This window comes from Manis pentadactyla, chromosome 7 (assembly GCF_030020395.1).
Source record: "Manis pentadactyla isolate mManPen7 chromosome 7, mManPen7.hap1, whole genome shotgun sequence".
NCBI classification, from domain to species: domain Eukaryota; kingdom Metazoa; phylum Chordata; class Mammalia; order Pholidota; family Manidae; genus Manis; species Manis pentadactyla.
The window spans coordinates 93455079-93477083 of NC_080025.1; the positions used below are offsets into that span (position 1 = coordinate 93455079).

Consider the following 22005-nt stretch of genomic DNA (forward strand, 5'->3'; position numbering starts at 1 on the left):
AAGAATAAGGACAAGAAATGTATAATGTTGTGTGTGAGTGTGGGCAGGTGTGTCAAAAATTAAGGTAAAGTTGCTAAAGCCTTCTGTTACCTGTGAGCATGAAAGTAAATACTCTCACCATTATATGAATGTGATAAAGTGTACATTCATGGAGTCTTAAATTGTCAATGACTTCAGGAAGAATTGTGGATAAAGTGAAGAAGAATTGTGGATAAAGTGAAGGTTCCTATGGCCAGGATTTTCACCTGGCTCTGGTTGGCTTGCTCACTACACAGGTGTGGGCAATACGTTGCTATTGACTCTATATAAAGAGCTCTGCCCAGTGTTCTGGGTGACATGGTGGCATGGCTGCAGGAGAGCTGAGACTGGAGTGGTGTCAGTGCTGAGGACAGAGACTGAGACGGCTGTGGGGCTAGAGAGGCCTAGAGGCAGAGATAGGCTTGCTGCATGCAGACTCGCTCTGGGTGGATGGGATTCTGGTGATTGACTTGCCACCGTGGAAGTAAAGTTGGGTATAACCCTTTCACCTTAAGAATGTTCTGTCATTTCTTTGGTCACATTGAATCCATAGTGAACTTGTCTGGGACTGAAATCCATTGGCAAGACAAGAGTCTTCATAATTAATGAAATATAATTCCATAGACAATGACTCATTGGTGATGATGGAGAATTTCTACATGTCAAGTGACAATGAATCAGGGAATTTCAGATATAATATGTAAGTTTTGTCTTGTAACATTCTTTCTGTCATTATTTAGAATACAATATATGTATCCCTTTTCTCTAATCTCTGACAAGCAAGCTGCCAAAAATTGGATCAGCATAGATTCGTGGAAATCAGGCTTTTGCAGATTTTCCAGAGAAGGGAAAATGTCCATTGCCTTGCTTAGACATCAACAAATGTATTTAAGAACCATCCCTGGAACTTGTTAAAAGTGGATAATACCAACTTGCTGCCTAAAATATACTGATTCAGTAAATCTAGGCTGTGGCTGTGGAATCAACCTTGTTAACAGGCTCCACATGTGTTACTAATGAAAGCGATTCTTGGACTGCACTTTAAGGAACTGCCTTAGGGAATGTACACACTCTCATCTTGAGAATATTGAATCTTGTAGGGACTGTGCACATTCTTTCATGCTTTGTGGCATAATTAGCTGTGATCATCATTAACTATAGTGTTCTTTAAAAAAAAAAAAAACTTCAAGGTCTATGCTGTGACATTCTGGTGCCACTCACCACATTTCTGTCCCCAGAAGCGATATAAAGGTCATCTCTGGAAGAGCATTTTCAAGGTTTTTCTTCACTTTGAGTTTGAGAAATTTATCAGTAATGAGAAAGTAGATAGTGTAAATTATCACTTTATTTACTAGGGATACAATTAGATATATTTTAGAATGCATTTTAATGTTGTGAAATCTTGTTGTGACTTGCTTCTCATTGAATAGCTTTCATCTCTTTAGGAAGCAGACAGATACTACCTTGACTGAAAGGGTGGTGAGGGACAAAGTTGATGCTTTTTTTTGAGTCCACAGCAGAAAATAGTATTAAGAGAGTTAAAGAGTTTTTAAAACCACTTGAATTTACATTAACACATCCAGGTTGCTAAAGGTCATAGAACAGTACAATTAAGAGTTGGGAGAGGAAGTTAGATGCAGAAGTGCTTGTTAAATCTTGAAGGGGGTGGGCAAATATGCAGGTGTGTTTGGAGATACCCAAGAATATGCATTGCCTTTAGAAGTCTGCTCTTTTTGGCACAATTCAGAGAAGCGTCAACTCTAGCAGAAGCATAGCTTTCTGTCAAGACTTGGCCATAGTTGGAAAAAACGTTTGACTAGATGGATGAACCAAAGCTTGCACACCTGGTTCTCCATAGCCTGTTCATGCCATGCAGAAGATCCACAAATATTTGGCTGCTTTTGGGAAGGGAAAGGAGAGCTGTTGAAGCTGATGCTGGAGAGTCACACACACACCCTGAATATCCAGGTAACATCATGAAGAAAGATAGGAGAGGAAATAGAAAAGACCAGCACATTCACGTGAAAGAGACTGATACAAATAACTAGCAAACTAACTACATCAGATGCATTGAGAGATTAAGAACCATTGATTGAAGTTTAAACACTTTTCCTCACTAAAATTTTATTAGATGTAAGTGGGAACATACAGTGATGATCTACCTCTAAATCTGAGTATTCATTATGAGGTTCTTACCTTTTATTCAGTGTCTTGCCAGTGGGTTTCAGCCCAAGTTCGCTATGGACTCAATGTAACCAAAGAAAATGACAGCAAACGTTCTTTGGGGTTAAAGGGTTTATTACCCGGCTTGTTCTCCTGGCAGTAGGTCGAGCACTAGCATCTCCCACCCAGAGCACTGGGCCGAGCCTGTATATAGCACAATAATAGTTTATTGCCTAAAGGTGTGGAAGTGGTAGCCTAGCAACAGGGCAGTTACATCATCAGATGTTTTAAGTTCAGTGAAGATCCCCAACTTTCCCACATTCAGTCTGCTCTGATATGCAGTCTGTCAGGCATGAGGTGGAAAATTTGCATGGATTAACCTTTAGAGTTCTCGCTCTTTGTGAAAAGTTCCAATGTTCAGTACCAGTGGAACATTGGTGTCTTGCCAATGGATTTCAACTCCAGGCGAATTCAGTGAGACCGAGGAATGACAATGTAACATTTTTGGGGTGAAAGGGTTTATTACACAGCTTGTTCTCATGGCGATAGGTCAAGCACTAGAATTATGTCTGCATCCAACAGTCTGCAGGTCTGTAATCCTCCTTCATCTATGCCTCTGCCCAAAGCCCTGGGCAGAGCTCTTTATATAGTGACTCAGTCAGTAACAGCTTATTGCCTATGGGTGAGAAAGCAGTAGCCTAGCAGCAGGCCAGTTACATCATCAAGGAGTTTAGGTTCAGGTGAGGATCCTGGCCATAGAAACCTTCACTTTATCCACAGTTGGCATTTAAGTAATGCTACCACCACCATACCATGAAAACAGTTGCCAGGAGTAAAGAGCTTAATAAAAATACACGTTTTATTTATAGAGAGTTTCCATCAACTTTCCTCTATTTTTAATTTCAGCAGTATTTTAAAAAAGGTAAGATTGAGAGTAAAACTAAATTGAATTGTAAGAGTCCTAAAATATAAAGTAGATCACTTGAACTAAAAAATAAAGTCCCAAATTCTTTGGTTCTCTGCTGGTGGCTATAGAGCCAATGATGAGATTGTGTGGTGATAGTATCTCTTTTTCAAATATTTATTTTATCCCATTCAGTTAAAAAATAATGGTGTCTAAATTGTGGCCAAATGATCCATATCAGTGATGTAATTTTTTTACCTCACACTGATCAAGGAGATGATCTTTTTACACTAAAATCTCTCACTGTTTTTCAATCAATTACAAAGAAAGTGGGTCTACAAATCCAGTTGTACTATGAATTTACCAGAATCTATGGTACAGTTTTAAAGATTGTTGCTCCTGGAAATAATGACTGTTATTATTTCCACATCTAGATGTGTTCCCAACAAGATGATGGTGCAGACTGTACATCATTCCTCTGTTTCTTATGATGGCAGCAGTTGCTTTCAGATGATTCTGTAGTGGTCTTGATTGCCCAGCCCTAATAGACTGTGGTTCATTCATTTAGTCCATATGGGGGGAAATAAGGTGTTTGGAGAATTTCATCCTTTTATTCTCTTTTCAAAGGTTTATGTATTAAAGCCCATGAATTATATATGATAGAATTTTTGGAACCATATAAGAGAGCATTGGAGTTTAAAAAATATATCTTATTCTCAGACAATGTATTTGTGGTAAAAGCGCTAACTGACATGACATAGTGGTATTTTGGTGTCCATGTTTTAATAACCATGCTATGAAATGTCATGTTTTAACTCTTCTTTCTCATATACAATCTGCTGAGTGAGATCTGAACATCATCAGACTGTGTCACACCTTATAAATGGACCTCACATACTGCTATCTGCTGAGCAAAGAACTTTATCTTACTACATTTATAGAGTTGCAAAGAGTTTCTGTTTTCATCATGTCACTGTTAAAATAAGTCACATTAACTATAAAGGCCATCGTATGGTCATTTTGCACTATTGATCAACACAATAAATTCTTATAATTATTGATATAATCTTATGTTACTGATAGAAGAATGAGGAATAAACTGCTTTTCTAGTAAAGAGAAACATCTACAAAATAGTGTAAACACTTTGTCCTTGACCACAATGGGGATGAGTTTATTATGTGTAAATATTTTAAGTATTATTACCTTAAAACATGTCCTTGTTACCACAGTTTAATTTTTAAATATGCATGTGCTACATTATTTATCTAACCTTCATTTTACCTTGCACAGTCTGTCAAATTTAAATTGTCCAATTTTTAAAAATAGCCCCAACCCATATTACATAAACATTAAATGTTTAGGAAAATAAATTACTTTTTAAAAATAAATAAATAAAATCAATTATTTTTTAGTTCCCAGAAAATGTAAATAATCAATTTATAAATTTTAATTAACTCATACTTCAAAATTTTTCTTGAACTTAAATGTTTTCCTTGAAATTACAGCATTTAATTTCCTCTCTGCACCCTTGAATAAGGTGCTGCATTCATTAATGCAGTTTTAGAGTAACATTGTTTATTAATTGTTTTACAGATATAGAGTATGTAGATATTTTATAGGTATATACCAGAAACTGTAGAGAAACATTGTTATGAAAAATATATTGTGTAGTGCATGATTATATAATAACATGCTGTTATATTAGAGATACCCACATAATTTTCATTCTAGTGTGACTTTTTATTTATTTACTTTTAGTTCAGGAAGCTAGTTCTTCTGCATCCAATTTTTTCTAAGTCTGCTGAACAGTCTCTTCACTGTGCCTCAGTTATTTATCATCTGTGGAGACTTTCATAGCACCTAGCGGCAAGCTTTCTAGTATTCTGGTGTTAAAGCTTTTCACCTACCCAAACTCTTTCTCTTCATTCGACTTTAGCTTCCATAAAGCATAGAAAGCTTTTGTCAAGCCTGTTTTGCCCCCTCTGTGGGCCTCTTTGTGTGCTGTGCTGCAGCTGATCCTTTTTCCAAGCATGTCCCCAGGAATGCTTCTTATCTGCTAGGTTCTTTCTTCATTGGCTCTCCAAATGCTGGCTCATTTCTTTGCATTCAGTATCTGCTTTTGGTATCCTCAGTTTGGGCCATCTCTTTCACCCCACTGCTGGTTAACTGGCCTTCTCTCCAATCCCTTGATGTTTGGGTTTCTCTGAAGCCTTGGGTGAGAAGAATCTCTCCATCAACTCTTAAGAGAATCCTTCTATTAGTGTTAAGTCTCTGATTTCTCAAGCAAGGGAGAGCACAACCAAAATTCAAAACTTTTAGATTCACCCTTTAAACTCAAAATCATCCCTTCAGATCTCATGTCCTGCCTTCTGTGTTTGTATGCTCTGATCATGGATCTTTCAAGGCTTCATTCCATAGACTCAGAATTCTCCTGGTCTGTTACCTTTGTTCTGTCTCCTTGTGCTTTTTTGAAACCATGATATCAGCCATTTCACAGAGCTCTCACCAGCACTTGGGAATCTTTAACCACTGACAACACTCCCACCTCCATGGTGTCAAGCATTAACAGGAAGCAGTCATGGAATCCTGGTTAGAAGGTAGATGTTTCCTGGCATGACCTCTCTTGGCCACTATCACCTCCACCAATCACAGACAGCTTTGACTCAAAAGGAGGTATATCTCTTTGTCAAGACTAACTTTTTACCCCTCTTCTAGATTCAGTTTATCTCCACTGAGACTTGCCCTTTCTTTTGCCTTCATCCTCAACCTATTCTTTCATTTTCTTTTTGTTTTTGTGTTATCCATTCCCCAAAAATGAATACCTTAATACATTATGTAATACCCACTTAACCTTAACACCTATGCACGTTTCTATTTTTTCTTAATTCTTTGCTTCATGCCCTGACATGAAGTGGGAACACACTAAATGGTTGTTCTAGGACCTCACCACTCATGTGATATTTTCTATTTATAATCTGGCTCCCTGCCCATCCCCCCGCCACCAAACCCTCTACTGAACCTGAAATCTTAAAGATGAATAATAACCTTATACAACAACCCTCACAACACTTCTTATTCTCTATCTTCTTCTATTCTGTTAGAGCCATTGTCATTTCCTTATATCAGTTTTTTTCTTCTTTAAAATCACTGCTCTTTTTCCTTTCAATAAGGGAGATAATATTTATTTTATTCTTCAGAATAATTCTAAAGAAGATATTTTTCCATTCAAGAAGTTCTAGAAGTTTTTTGAAAGTGCCACAGACTTTGATGGAACCTGAATCTGAACCCATGTCCAGTATTTATTCCATTGGGTCCTGTGACCTCATATGGCTTTCCTCTTCGCACCCACAAAATATAAGAGGAAAGTATCTGCGGAAGTTCTGTCCTCTGCTGTGTTGAGTTTTTGATGTTTGTCTTCATGCCTTGGGCTTAGTGGCTCCAAAATACATATCTTAAGCCTAAACCTCTCAAAACACCCAAATTAACTTCATTCTTTCCTCCATTCCTCCCTCCCTCCCTTCCTCTCTTCCTCCCTCCCTCCCTCCCTCCTTCCATCGCTCCCTCCCTCTCTTCCTATCTTTCCTTCCTTCACCCTCCTTCTCCATTTTTTACCTTCTTTTCATCCCTTCATCCCTACTTTCCTCTTTTGTTTTAAGCATTTATCGACCATTCCCTATCAGCTAGTCACCATGATGTGCACTTCACATGCGTGGCGACACTTGCATAGCACGTTTATTAGCAGCTCAGTTTTAAACAGGGGGAACCAGAGGCTTAGACAAGTTATGTGACTTGCCAGAGGTCAAACAGCCAGCAAGTGTGGAAACCGGCGAGGAACCCATTTCCTCTGAACCCTTTGCTTGCTCTCTCATGCTGCTGAGGGATTACTTATTGTTTTCTGAACATGCAGTGGCTTTCCTGGTTGTTTCCCTTGCTTGTGCTGTTCCTGTTCTGTAAGAATTCTATCCATTTATCAAGATGATCGCCAGTAGACCTTTCCTGAAAACTCTTGACTGGATGTGGTGTTTTCCCCCTTCCCCAGCCTCATAGCACTTTGCATCTCATGTGTTCCATTTTCTGTGTGCACATAAATATTTTCTTCCTACAATAAGTTCATTGAGGTAGGAATTGTCTTCTACATACAATAGATGCTCTCAGTAATCTTGTATTGAAGTGAATTACAAGTAGGCAGTGCATTGTTTTCTTAAAAACAAACAAATATAGCTATCATATTTCAAACTCAGTATTACTGAAATAGCAATGAAAAGCGGAATTAATTTTCATCATAACTTAGAGATTGGTGAAATGTAGACTGCATTAATATTTATTTATTATATGGCTTTGTAGTTTGCTAAATCTCTTTTCCCCATTATTCAAGTGATTACTGTCTCATGCACAGGACAGGAACTGCTAGAAAACATTCCATTGCTAACATTTACAGTGTGTTGATTGGAAACAATTTCCAAATGGCAGTGAGCTCATTATATGTGATGGTATTTTAATGTCACTTTAATTTTTTGGTAATTCCCTCCAAACCCAATGGAAGAATTCCAAGCCTGTTATCAAACTCCCCTAATATAATTAAACAAAGCAGTTACAAAGATCTGATCAAACAAGGTTGTTTTGTATTTCCTGTTTGTTTTATTTCTGGATACTCCCGTTTCCAGTTTTGGAGGTCAGACTTAAAACATTTACATCGATGCAATTCCCACAGAGAGCCATGGGAGATTGGTGTGAGAGGGATTGCAGTCTGGGTATAAAGGAATTGTGTTTTGCCTTTCTTTTCTTTTTTCTCCAGCTGCTGTTCCTTAAATAAAACTTTAAAAATAACTTTTATAGGGTGGTTAATACATTCCTACCCTGTGGGGACAGGCTACATTCTCAGCTGCCCAAGATTTTAAGCAGGCTTTAGTAATTTGGGTAAAGAAACAGGCTCTTGTCTTGATCTTGAAAAATTGCCACACAGTCAAGGCCAGAGCAAGGGAAGTGTGGGCACTGGTGAACTTGCCTTCTGCACACACTTCCTGGGGGGTTGCAGGGGAAGGGAAGCGCAGAGTTCAGGTGGTACAGAGGGGCCAAGGCTGTAGGGGTTGCCTGAATTTCATGAAATAAGAGAGAAAGTTACAGTTTTTAAATTTGGAAGGTCCTATGGCTCTGTCAAGTTTTGCATTTTTCATTCCTTGACCCACTCTTTATCACATGAGATCTGGATATTGGGCAGCCTGTGGGAGTCTAGCAGGTAGGATACACACTGTGACAGCCCGTGCATTCCATGCGTGTTTAAGGTTTCCAGTTTTCTTAGGGGATCAAGCTGGGCAGAGGTATATTGGAGGCTTTAAAATCCCAGTGGTCTTTTATGTAAGAATAGTGCCTCCTGAGCACACAGTGGGAGCAGCACTGGGTGCTGTGGTGCCTGCCTGCCCAACATGGCCCAGGTAGAGACAGTGTTGAATCTGTGGAGCTAGTGGTTTGGTCTTTGTACTGCATAATCCACTGCCCTGCTCTGTGAGAGAAATTTGGCTTTCATGGGAAAATCCAAACTCAAAGGTGGGAGGGATTCTTGGAAATCAGCTATGTACTGCTCCGCAACCCCTCACATACATACCATGCACATTTTACAGATGAGTCAGTAGATAGGTACTAAGATGAAAAGTGGGCAGATAATTTATACTGATTAAGTGTGTTATGTGCCAGGCACTGGTGGGTGTTCAGGGTCACCTCATATCGATGAGGTTTACCTTACATAGGGCTGTAAGGTAGGTACTATTATCTCCATTTATAGACTTAAAAAGGAAGATAAGAAACTGAGGAATTATTGAGGAATTATCATGTTACTAATGCCTTATTCTTTAATATGCATTGGAGTGGGGGAAGGTGCACAGGATTGCTTTGGCATCTTTTTTTCAAGATATTAATGCCATCAGCTTTTATGGCATTCTATTATTTAAAAAGTACTTTTAAATTTGCTATTTGATTTTCATAATAATCATATAAGGTGTGAAGAGCACACATATTAGTCCCACTTTTCTGATGTATATTCTAAAGTTCAAAGATTCCAAGTGATGTCAGGTTTATGTAGTAAAGGGGTCCACTAGCCTTCAAGTTTTTCATGACGTCAGGCTGCTTTGCACAGTAGGTTTTGATCACCTTAATGATTACCAAATTTCTGTATTTTATAACTCTTTCATAGAGTTTTTAACCTGATAAAAATTAATATATGTGCCTATAGAAAATTCTGTGAATTCCACCTCACCAAAAATTATCATTGTGATCCGTTTCTTTTATATTTTTTTCCAGCAAACACAAATATGTACAAACCTGAGATTAGATACTGTATAACATTTTTATCTTTTCACATACTACTGTGTTTCTCCTCATGGTTGCAATATATATATTATAATAATATATATATATGTCATAATAAATATGTCATATTTATTCATTCCCTACATTGTTTTCATTTTTGTGCTATAAGAAATAATAGTTATTATTTTAAAATGTATGCCATAATCTTTTCTATTTTTTTAGACTCTATTACTGGAAGTTAAATGACTAGGTAGGGGGTATGTTGGACATCTACTATCTTTAAATGCACAACATCCATTTCCCTTCTCCTAGAAATAGCACCTAGATTTTCCTATGTAAACTGTCTCTCCTAATCTCTATCTCTACGATTGAAGCCTTGATTCAGGCAGGATAAGCCCCATACCCTACTCTTATCCCAGGAAGATGTCCCTATTCACCAACCATAGTGATTATTTCAGAGAGGAACATATGGGTCAAGTCATACCAATAAGATATAATAAGGTGCAATCTTCAGATTTTACAGAAAATCATTGGGAAATTGAGATCCTCTTTCTGCTGTCTTAATGAGCTGGTAGCGCATTAGCCTGAAGTACAGGTTGTCACCTTTCACCTTGAGGAGGAAAAAAAGAAAAAGCCATCACAGTTGAAAGTGGACTTGACATGGAAAAAGAATTTATAAACATAGGTTTGAGCTCTGGGATCCAACATGAGTCCTGCTGGTATTTTCACCAATGTGAGCGAATCCATCCTTTTTCTCATAAAGCATTTTGAGTTGGGTTTCTGCACTTGTAAGGAGAAGTGCTTCTTTAATATACTGGCCCCAAAAGAGTATGAACACATGTGAAGGTCTTTATATGTCTTGCAGACTTAATTTCCAATAGCACTACCAGCCATGTAGTACTCCTTTCTGTATACCAAAATTGACAGAAGTAATAAGCATTTTAAATGTGAACATATTCCTTTACATTTCTAGGATATTTTTCACATATTTAATTACCTTTTATACTTCTTCTCTGATTTGTCTGTTCTCTGATTTGCCTGTTTTTAATTAAGGATGTTAATATATTTCTCCTTTTTTTTAGAGCTCTTCTGCATCAAAAATACAAATAAATCTTTTGTATGTTGTGTCATTATGTATTATGTATATACAAAATAAAGATTTTGTATGTTTGTGTAGTATTTGTTGCAGATATTTTACCTGTTTGTTATTTGTTTATAAATTGTACTAATGCTACATATATATTAAATGCTAAGTATGAATTTTCTTGACATAGTTTTCCTGTTTAGAATGTTCATTATCTTCCCAAGTTGAATATTTTTATAGTTATATTATGCTCCATTTTAAAATTGAGCATATACTTCTCTTGGAATTTATTTTGTAGATAAAAGTAACTTTATTTAGGAATATTCTGTATGCAAGTCATGAGAATTCTGGAGTGTGAAAAGGTTCTTATGAAGAACACAAGGGTATTTCACAGAACCCACACTAGGGATGCAGCCACATTTCAGGGAGGGACAGGAAACCAGGGTGGGCAGGCCATTGGGATTCTGTGTCTCTATTTTTCTTCTCTGGCCTGTGTTCTCAGTCCATTTCCTCATCCTTTCATTTGTTTTCTCTACTTGCTTATCCCAGTGGGAACCATCCAACCACCTAGAGAAAGACTAAATCTGGCTTTCACTCCTAATCCAAATTCCCAGGAAAGTGGCCTTTTTTCTAATTTGGATATGGTGCTTAACATTGCATTAAAACAAGGTTACCTTGGATAATCTCTGGCTTCTAGGAGCCCATTTCTGTAGATCAGATTCCATATCAGAGTCAGGGGAAGGGTAGTTACCAAGGAATGGGAAATATTTAGAACTGGGGAGACAACCCATAGGCAAGTGGTCATCACAGAGATGAAGACCTCACTTGATTATTTCCCAAATACCAAACAGGTATTGGTGCTCTATCCTTTCGTTATTGATTTATAATGACTGCTTTGTCATATAGTAAACTCATAAGGGTGCATGAATGTGTGTGTGTTTCTGGACCAACATTTTCTGATACATTGGTCTCTTTATCAGTTCTTGTAATTTTTATTTCCATTCTTTTAGTAAGATAAACTTCCCTTTATTAGTCTTCTTCTCAAATTTATTATATATTCTTCCAGGGAAACTTCATTGCATATGAGGATGAAATATTTTTATAATAACTATTCTAACTTAATAAGGGAAGCTATTGTTTTTATTCATTGGTCTTATATCTGAACACTTTTTAAATCTATGATAATTCTAATAAGTTTGCTATCTCTTGGAATTCCAGCTACATTTAATCTTTTCCCTTCAAATTACACCTTTAATTTCCATTTTATGTCTTACGGAATTGGTAATACCTGATTTCTACTGATGTCATATGTCAGATGTTGTTAGAAATGTATGTGTATTATCTTATTTAACCCACTATTACTATTATTCCCATTTTACTGATGAAGGAACTGTGACTCAGACAGGCCAAATTATTTCAACAAATTCACACACCTCATATATGGTGGACCTAGCAAGCAAAAACAGGTCTGTCTGACTCCCATAATCATATTTGTCATGATTATATAGACTACCGTCTTCAAAAAGGGAAAACCAATTGATTACTTGAAGGTATGGTTATATTATGAGAAAGCTCAAGGGCATATTTAACAAAACATTAAGTGTTTTTTGTAATTCTAAGGAGGTCACTGGTTAGACTTTCTGTCTTTGGAGTCCTTTGTGAAGATAGTTAATACTTTTTGCAACCTCCTCCATAGTTAATGGTCTGCTCAGGTTTTCTGTTTTTCTTTGGGTTAACGTTGATAACTGCTTTTTTTTCTCCTAGAAAATATCAATATAATTGAGAGTTTTATAATGACATCAAACAGTCCTGAATTTTTGTTCCAAGAAAGAGCTATAATATTATATGTAGTAGCTCTGCACGTAGTATGTAGGTGACAAACTGAATCCTGTAAGTTCTCATTTCAAATGAGTGGAAAAGAAGCAGTACGTGGTTGTTAAATTATATCCCAAAGGATTTCCCTCTTTATTCTTGATTTAAGAAGCCTAATATATACAAAAATTGACAAATGCATGCAAACATGTTACCTTTTTGGTATTTGAGTGCATTTTTGTTACAAGTTATAAGTTAATTTTTAAAAAAATAAATAATGTCTATACTAAATGAGGCAGGCTCATGTTGGCATATCATCATAGAGAGATGTTAACATAACTGCTGCAATTAGTAGACTTTATAAACACATGTGCATTTATTTTCAGGCTGATGGGGAACAGATTAAATGTGGAGAGCACACATTGGAGTACACCAAAAATACAAAAGGGTGGACTGTGTCAGGCTAGTTTGGCATATCATGTATGAACCAGAGGCAAAAGATTGCAGGCATTGTTCAGACATGAATTCTGGAAAAGTCAAGTGAGTAAGATAGGTCTGGATTGATTGTATATTTGGTATGGTTGAAATGTAGTAATCGGTGACTTTATTAATAAAGCAGATGAAATTTGCATTTAGCTTTGTAGTCACTCTAATTTTAGTCTAGATGTAATAATACTTTCCTCTTATTAATACCACATTAATGTTGGTATTTTGTTGTATTGATCAAGTAGGTTGTGTGGTTGAGAACAGTGAATTTGGAGCTCAGTTTTGGTCTTAACTTTGACACTGATTTTAAACTTTGGACAAATACTTGATCTTCTTGTATTTTATTGCCTCACCCATGAAAGAGGTAATAAAACCTTCCATGCAGTCAGAAAAAGAAAGCACGTTATAAAATTGTAAGGTTGAAAAAAAGACATTTTATTGAGGTTCATACCAAAGGGCCCAGAAAGCTGAAAAGTCTTGCTCAGGACACAGCTCACAACAGATCTCATGTCATCATTCTCTTCTGTCAGATCCAGTTCTAGGTTCTGCACCTTTAGTGGCACTGGCATGCTTTTAACTAAAGCTACAGCAGCTGTACCAGTCTTACCAGATAGATAGGTCGATGGTGCTAGTAATTTTGTAAAATACATGCATTTCTGTTTGTTTTACAGGTCTTTTATATCTTTAGTGGCTAAAAGAACTGTACCCATAAAACAGTAATAAAATGCTAGCTTAATGCATTTGTATATATTATTACTTTTTGATGCTGTACATTAGGAAGAATTGGGTAAAAAGTATAATTAAACATGCATGGCAGATTGTATTTTCCAAAGATGGGCACAACATCTCCCATCCTATATTTATATTCAATTTTCAGAAGTGAGTCTATAGCCCTTCATCTTGAATCTAGGTGGATTTGTGACTACTCTGAAGGGATGCTCTATGACTAAGGCTAATCATAGAAGGGGATACAGTTTCTGTCTTGCTGCCTCAAATACTTCAAATGAAACCCTGAGCTACTATGTAAGGAGTTCAGTTTCCCAAAGGCTGCCATGCTGTGAGGAAGCCTATGTGGAGAGAGCACGTGGACAAACTCTGAGACTGTGTGAAAAGAGAGAAATGTACGGCCAGGTCCCACTCGTTGGAGTGCAAGTTACTGTCAATTGCAACCCCAGCCCAAGTCAGAATCACTTAGCTGAATTCTTACAGATGCCCAAATTTCAGGGTTTCCCATGGTTGAGAAATGAGAGAAGGATTCATTTACTGGATGGTTTCTGAGAAATAAAAATAAGTAGATAGATATTTTTAAAAAATAGAGTCTAATTTTCAATTTGAAGTTTTCTACATGGTTATAATATAAGCTTTTCCCTCCCATGAGGCAAACTGCTTCACTATCTTCAGGAAAATCTGTAGTACACATCCATATTTTGAATGGGTGGTTCTTGTTTTGATTTCTTAGAAATTATAGAATGTTCCCAACTCCCTGTTTGGGTTGGTGCAGTGTAGACTAGGAAAGAGTACTCGGAACATTCAGATAATCCAAAACTGAGTTAATTCATTAGAAGCAGCTGCTCAGCTAGACCAGAGGTTCGGGAAGGTATTACTAAATTATGGGACATGGAACGAGTGAATGTTCAGATAATCTAGTTGAGATCTAGGTATGTGAGTGGATGCCAGTTGACATCTGGGCTACATGTGTTACACCACTGATGTTCATCAGCGAGCTATTATTTGACATTACTCTTACTGGCTGTCTAGGTGTTAATGCAACTTGGATATTGAGACTGAGGTAGCATTATTTTCCCTGACTTTGTAAAACTGATTGTATTTAAAAGGAGTTGTTGTTATTTTGATTATTATATCTCTTCAGAACTTTTTATTAATTTAATCATAGAAATGAAGTCTTGATATACCTTTTCTTTTCTAAAATATATTATCAAGTCTAGCACTCGAATATATAATGCATATCATCACTACAAATATTCAAATCTTAACGGTTTTATTTAGAAATTATTTAAAAATTTTAAAAAGTATGCCATAAAACTCAGCTATTAACACAAAACCTATCCCTTTAGTAAACAAAAATCTGAAAATACCACTCTAGCTTATTATTTCCTCCATTAAAAGCAGCAACATAAAACTAAAAAATATAAGGAACCTCTTTAGATGTATAATGATTCTATAATTTAAAGTATTGAAGTCACTTATAAATGCTTTTACAGTAAATTCCAATAAAATACATCCCACAGTACATCATTTCTGAGGAAGTTTCAACCATGAACTTACCTGAATATGTGTAATTAAAATAGTAACTATGGTTGGTGTTGATGGTTCATAGGTTAAGCACTGGAGGAGTTCACAAAGGCAAGACATTTTACTTCTATATTAGCTAATCTTGACCTTGCAGAACAGCCTCCAATTCTTTACATCTCTGAAACATTCAAGGGCCTGTGCCACCTGTTATTTTATAGGGTACTTATGGGACTTCTGGCTTTTTCCTCAATTACATTTTCATTTAGAATTATGTCTGGCCTATGAGTAACCTCACACCACAAGTTTTCTTTTAAAGTTTTATCTCATGTAATGATCACTTTTTGTACTGGCAAAAGTAATTTCTAGTTTCTTTAGTTGGATTTTATTTTACTTTTTGTATGTAATGTAAATAAGGTATGGTGAACTCATTTATACAACCATTATATTTGATTTGTGTGCTCTTATTTATCTATAACTTCTGTTTCTTGAATAAGGAACTGTTGCTTTTTTAGACTGCTCCATTTTCTTTTCATTTCTATCAACAAGGTTAACTCTTGGCATTCTTTGGTATTTTTCATAGAGACAATATTTTATTCACTTCGCAAGATTCATGAAAAACATCAGTGAAAGGAGACCAACAAAACCTTGAGATCAGTGCACTGAAGTGAGGTATGGATTCTCTGGGTGGATGGCAAAGCTCATTCTACTACACTAGTCTCCAAGGCCACATGATTCAGATTTGTAACTCAGAAAAATGTTTCATAGTCTTTTAGGAACTTTTAAAGGTTTATTATTAATGGTTTAAATTGGAAATGCAGATTGCTCATATTTTAATTTTAGCCTATTTTAGTTTTAGCTAAGGCTCATATTAATGTATTTGATAATCACTGGGAGTAGCAAATAATAGTTTGGAAACCACTGTCAGTAGTTGATATCTAAGGTTTGTCTTTGCTGAGAAGTTGTTTCGCTTTCCTGACATTTAAAGAGGAAGAAAAAAATGTTTGCACCCTGTCATTTAACCCAAAACCTTGCAAGAGACATTCTGACCACTTTCAAAATCTGATTCTGGGAATAAAAATGAAAACATTTTAAATTTCACACTGCACTAATTATAGGTACAGCTTTGAAATTTCTCCTCTTAGATTTGACAAATGCTACCTTGTGTTTTCATAATGATAAAACAGTTTTGTGTAGTGCACAATCAAAATGTCATTACAGCATATTACCTAACCACTGAACATGCCATTCTTTGCCAGAGAGTCTTTTCTTAGTATGTGAGTTTCAAAAGCACTTACCCTGTAAATGAAAGATTAAGGCTTAGCTGACCTACATTGAGCTGTGGAGATTTAAAATCCAGGGATTAATCATCTTGGGTCTACCTCAGTTCAATACTTTTATTCAGTTTTTTGGATGACTCAGTGGATTAATTCTAGTTTCATTTCTGGAAAAAGAAAATCTTTCATGCTTGCCATAAAAAAAAACCCTCAAAATGAAAACAAACAAAATATGATCAAATAAGCAAGCAGAATTAGATGGTCCTTTTTTGAATAGGATACCCCAAGTAGCTTTCATTTTATATTCTTTTGAGAGAAACTGGAAATTCTATTCCCAAATCTCTGTTCTCAGTGGAATATGTAGAGAAGCCCTGACGAAATGTACAGTTTTATTTGGAAATAAACCTGTCTTCACCAAAACATCTCCTTATAAGTTATGACTTGTGTTTGATGACATTTAGTTTCTTTTACTCTTAAGCCCTGAGATGAATAGATAATTCTTTTGTCCCTTATTTATGAAGAACCAACAACAGAGACCTAACATAGAGCCACTGCACCTGTCATGTAAGTCTTATAAATAATGAAATAACAAATACGAAACCTTTGAAGGTGACCCAGTAGACATGGAATTTTAAAAATGTAGTCCTTCACGGAGGAGTTCTCTTGTAGAAGTCTTCATTATGTCCAATTCTGCTTGCTTTTTAGAAGTGAAAGTTACTGAAAATATCTGGAATTTTAAAGACTCAATTTCCATTGGGAGTGGAAAATGCTACTGAACTTAATCACACTTTTGATCTAATAAAAATCCTTGTATGTATCTCTTATGTAAGAAATATCCTAAAATTCCTTAAATCTGTAAATAGTTGAACCTGTGCTGTTATTACTATATGACAGATCCTTTCAGAACCATTGCTTCAGTGATTCCCATCAGCAGCCTGGGGATGTGTCTATTTCTTCTATCTTCACAATTGATCTGTTGGGTGTACTTAAAAATTGTTGTCATTCCAATGGATGTTCATAGGTATATCACTGTAGCTTGAATTTGCATATATTTGGTTACTGTTATATCTAATTACCTTTCAGGAATATTTTTCTGGTTGATTTGTGTGATTTCTTAGTGTTTTTTCAGTAATAATCTTTTATGGGTAAGACGTTGACAGCATGTCTCAGTTACTGGCTTGTGTTTAAGTTTGTGGTATACTGAAGATTTTCAGTTTAATCGAGTCAGATAAGCAAAATAAAAAGATTGTGAAGAACATAGGCTTTGGATTAAGTCCTGGGTCCATGTGAGTACTAGGACCTTGAGAAACTTAATTAACCTCTTTGGGCCTCCTTTGAACAATGGGGGTAGCAACAATACCTACTTCATAGGTACTTAGTACAGCAACACAGAGAAAATGCCCCTATATATTAAATATAATTTTCAAAATATTTCTTTATAGATTTTAATTTTTGTGGCATTAAAGAAGTGCTTCCCATAATGAGGTCATAAATATATCTTCTTATATTTTCTTAAGTTGTTTTAATGTTCTAGTTGTCATATTTAGATTTGTATGTGATCAGATGGAATTCACATTTATGGATGATATGCAGTAGTAATCTAACTTTTTTTCCTATGGCTAGCCATCTTCCCTATCATTATTTATTTTCTATCCTGTCTTTTCCTTGCTGATATATAATGCTATCTCTGTGATACAACAATTTCTTAGATATGCATAAGTATCATTCTGCATTCTCTGCTTTTACCTTTTCTTTTTGTTTAAAACATGAAATATGAAAAGGCTTTTAAAATTTACTTTAGCTTTCTGAGTAGATTTGAGATCTGGAAGGGCAATTCATTCTTACTTCTTTAAATTTTTCTTGATTACTTTTGCCCTTCACTCTTCCATGTAAATTTAAGAATAAGCTTGTTATTCTTAACACACATATACCTTTTTGTGATTATAAATGAAATTAATTGGATTTGTATATTAATTTTGCTAGAATTAATATCTTTAATATACTCTGAATTTTTCCATCAATGAACATGGCTTAACTTTCCAATTATTTAAATAGTATTTTTATCCATCATTTTATTATTTTCCTCATAAAGAAATCACAGATAAATTTTTTTAGAAACCTTAAATATTTAAAAAAATGTAAAAAATTATCCTTTTCAAATTACCTGTTGCTGCTTTATAGGAATACAGTTGGTTTTTGTGTGTTAAGTTTTCATTCAGGAACCTTGCTGAACTTTCTTATTATTATAATAGTTTTTCTGTAGATGCGTATGCATATTTTATGCAAAAAATTCTGTTGTATGTAAAAGTAGCAATTTAGTTTTTCCTTTTCCATTTCTTATAGTTTTTATTTAATTTCCTTGTCCAGTTTATTTATGTGTGTTTGCTATTCATTTTGGAACACTTGTTAACAGCATATACATGGATTTTCCTTTTTCTAAGTCCAGGCTGAAATTATGTATCTTTTAATAGATAAAAATGCCATTTTAATACTTGCTATAATTACTGATATATTTGGAATAATTCTAACCATCTTACTTTGTAGTTTCTATTTGTCTGCCTCTCTTCATGTCTTCCTGCCTCTTATTTCTCTCTAGTGGTATGTAGATTAAATATTTGTATTTGAATTAAGAAGCCAAAGTTTAATCACCATTCAATCCTCTGAAACAATAAAAGAACTCAAGAATGTCATAACTCTGCTTTTCCTCATCCTATTTTTTCTGTTATTTTTGTTAAGCATAGTAGTTCCTTCTTACAGTTTTCACTTATTTATTAAATCATAGCAAATATTTATTTAGTTTTTTCATTCAGCAAATATTTATGAGTACATATAGGCAAATCATAGACATCTGCTCTAATCTTACAAGAGGGATGAAAACAAACTAACTCTCAAATATACACACATAAATGTTAAAAAGGTATATATAAGGTTTTTTTTGTTTTTTATTTTGTTTTTGCTTTTATCGTTGACAAAATCATGTGAGTGACTATAATACTGAAAACACTTATTTGTTCTGGGTCATTTTAATAACCTTATAGAAAATTGCAAATTAACTTGACTTTAGTGTTCTTTTTGAGTCACACAGAATTGTTCTGCCTTTTAAATTAACTCTGCATATTCGAGAGTTTTTGCTCCTGAAGTGACTCAGTATTTGCCCCTGTTATTCGCCATTCATTTGTAAGTGCTGTGATGAAGTGTGCTCAGTCGCTGGGCCCTCTGCTGCGTTTGTTGGGCACTTGTGAGTGTTGAGAGCACAGATTAGGAGCAAGCTCTCCAGTGATTTCAGGTTCTAGTCCTACTTATAGGCAGCCATGGGAATTAAAAGGCTGTTTATTCATGTGCCTTTCTGTGCTTTATGCTTTATATTTAAATCATCCAAATTAGTTACTATTAATCTTATTATCCCTGAATACTTACTTAGATTTCATAACACTTTTACAATTTCTTTCTTCGCCATTGCATACCATTCCTTACTTCTGGGTTTAATTTTGTTCTTACCAAATAGTTCTGTTGGGGACAATATTGATGATGAGTAAAATTTTAAATAAAATATACAATTTTGTTAAAGTTTAGTTAGAATTTTAGAAATAAGGAGATTTAACAATTTGAGGTAAAAGGGATTTCCATTAGAAAAAAGACAATTACACAAAAGTAGTAAAAATAAAGCAGAAACAAACAAATATAAATCCTGACTGCATACTCAAGTTTGATTCCTTCCTGGAATTTTGATTTCTCTGTTTTTTATTTTGTCTTATATTGGTATTTAGAATCCCTCCCTTGACCTAGATTCCCTTTTTAAAGAGAAAGTACATTTTTAGGCTCCATTTAAGATGCTCTGCTTGCCATGTTTTTCATCTCCTGTATCTACATAGGCGGTAGGATTCCAATCATCAGACTCCTGAACTGATGCAAGGGGTGACACTCCCTTTCGCATCTGCTTACCACTCTAGGTATGACTTATCTCCATAATTCTGGAAGCCGGCATTTCCCTTTCTTTTAAGGCCCACCATGTATTTCTTTTAATATGATTATGTTTTATACAAAATTCTTATGTATTATATGAGAAAAGTTCATTTGTGTCCATTCAGACTTTCACATTCTCAGATAACTATGACTAGTTTCTATATAAGTAAGATTAATTTGATGCATGACTTTTTGTCCTAAGGTTTTTTTAAAGGTACTTTTGCTTTCTGTGTAGTGACAAAAGCAATGGTTTCCTCTTGGGTAAAACTACTGTGAATTTTCAAAAGTACATAGTTTTAGCAATAATTTTTTCACAAAGATAAAAACAGATACATGCAACTTTCAAATGGCTTTACAAAAACCTGTGAACTTGAATCTTTGGTCCTAATAAAATTGGTATGTCTCAGCTATCATAAAGGCAGCCTTACAGAAGAACCTCTCAACAATACAGGCAGTTTGTCAAGAATGACAGCTGGAATTTCTCAGCCTCCAGTGCAGAGTTGACTTAAATGAAGTCAACAGCCACGTCAGGGGTAGAATAGATGGTATAAGTTTACTCACACAAATCACAGAGATATAAATGTTAGAAAAGCCACCCTTTCTTGTATGAGCAGTGATTCTCACATTATTCTACAGAAGTAGCTATATCATGCTTTACTATCAGTGTAGTTACTTCTGCTTTCTACTTCATAGCTCTATTTGTTTAAATTGTTTTTTATTTCTCCTCAATTTAAAATATAAGATTATACTTGTACATAGATATGTTACAGCTATTTCGTGGCTTAATACATTCCCTCAGTATTTCTTTGTAGATATATATCCTGCTTGAAAATACCTGTTTAGAGAGTACTTTATGGTCACCCCAGCCATGCAATATTGGGTAAGATAAAAAATCTGAAGAATGACCTCCTTGTTATTCATATATTCTTAGTAGTTTAGATGAATGTACACATTCCTAGAATCCAAGCTGTTCAAGTAAGTATGTAGGAAGTAAATGAAACTTAGTCTAGAACTTGTTGTGAAAGTACATGTCTTAAAGTCTTTGTAAGACAAAGTGTATTACAGAGTCAAGTAAAGACTAATAGTATTTATTAAATGCTCTCTTTGCCAGGCATTGATTTAAATCTCTTTACATGAATGAACACACTTAGTATTCAGAACAAAACACAATAAAAATTCTGCCCATGTAACATATGAGCAGTCTGAGGCAGAGGGAAGGTAACTTGCCCAAGTTCACATGGCCAGCAAGTGACTCAGTATAGGAACATAGATCCTAGGCTCTCAATTGTTCAGAATAAGATAAGAATAGGTAAGTAGAGGTGAGACTCCTATGATATATTCCAACTTCTGATTTAATGCTCTTTACAGGGTATTCATTTCTTGTGGACACCAAATATAGGCTTTTGATATCCATTAGTTTCATTGTGCTAAACTGAAAGGCAAAATAATTTATACTCACATATTTGGGATTTGGAAGGCACTCCGAGCAACAAAATCTTCACCACATTTTATGTGGTAGTTATGATGGGAATGGTGAGACTTAAATAGTCATTCATCTCTTAAACTGTGCATTAATTTCTGGGAAGCCAAAGAAACTAAGGTTAAGTGGTTATATTTCTCAGTTCTTCACTGTTCATATTCCTTTCTTTCTGCTTGTGGTATGACTGCAAAGTTGCTTAGAAGGATTTGTTTTGTGGCATTTCATGGCCATGTTTCATCAGTTGTATAGAGATGTTACTACTCT

The 22005-nt window shown here is 35.3% G+C and overlaps 1 long non-coding RNA gene across 1 annotated transcript in view; it reads left to right on the forward strand.

The window, feature by feature from the left end:
• The first annotated feature begins 15605 nt into the window (after positions 1 to 15605).
• The window catches only part of LOC118908017 (uncharacterized), a 252914-nt gene continuing 246514 nt past the window's right edge, over positions 15606 to 22005 (forward strand). The window contains exon 1 of the long non-coding RNA XR_005023060.2: positions 15606 to 15693. This is a non-coding gene — a long non-coding RNA (uncharacterized LOC118908017). The remainder of the gene's footprint in view (positions 15694 to 22005) is intronic.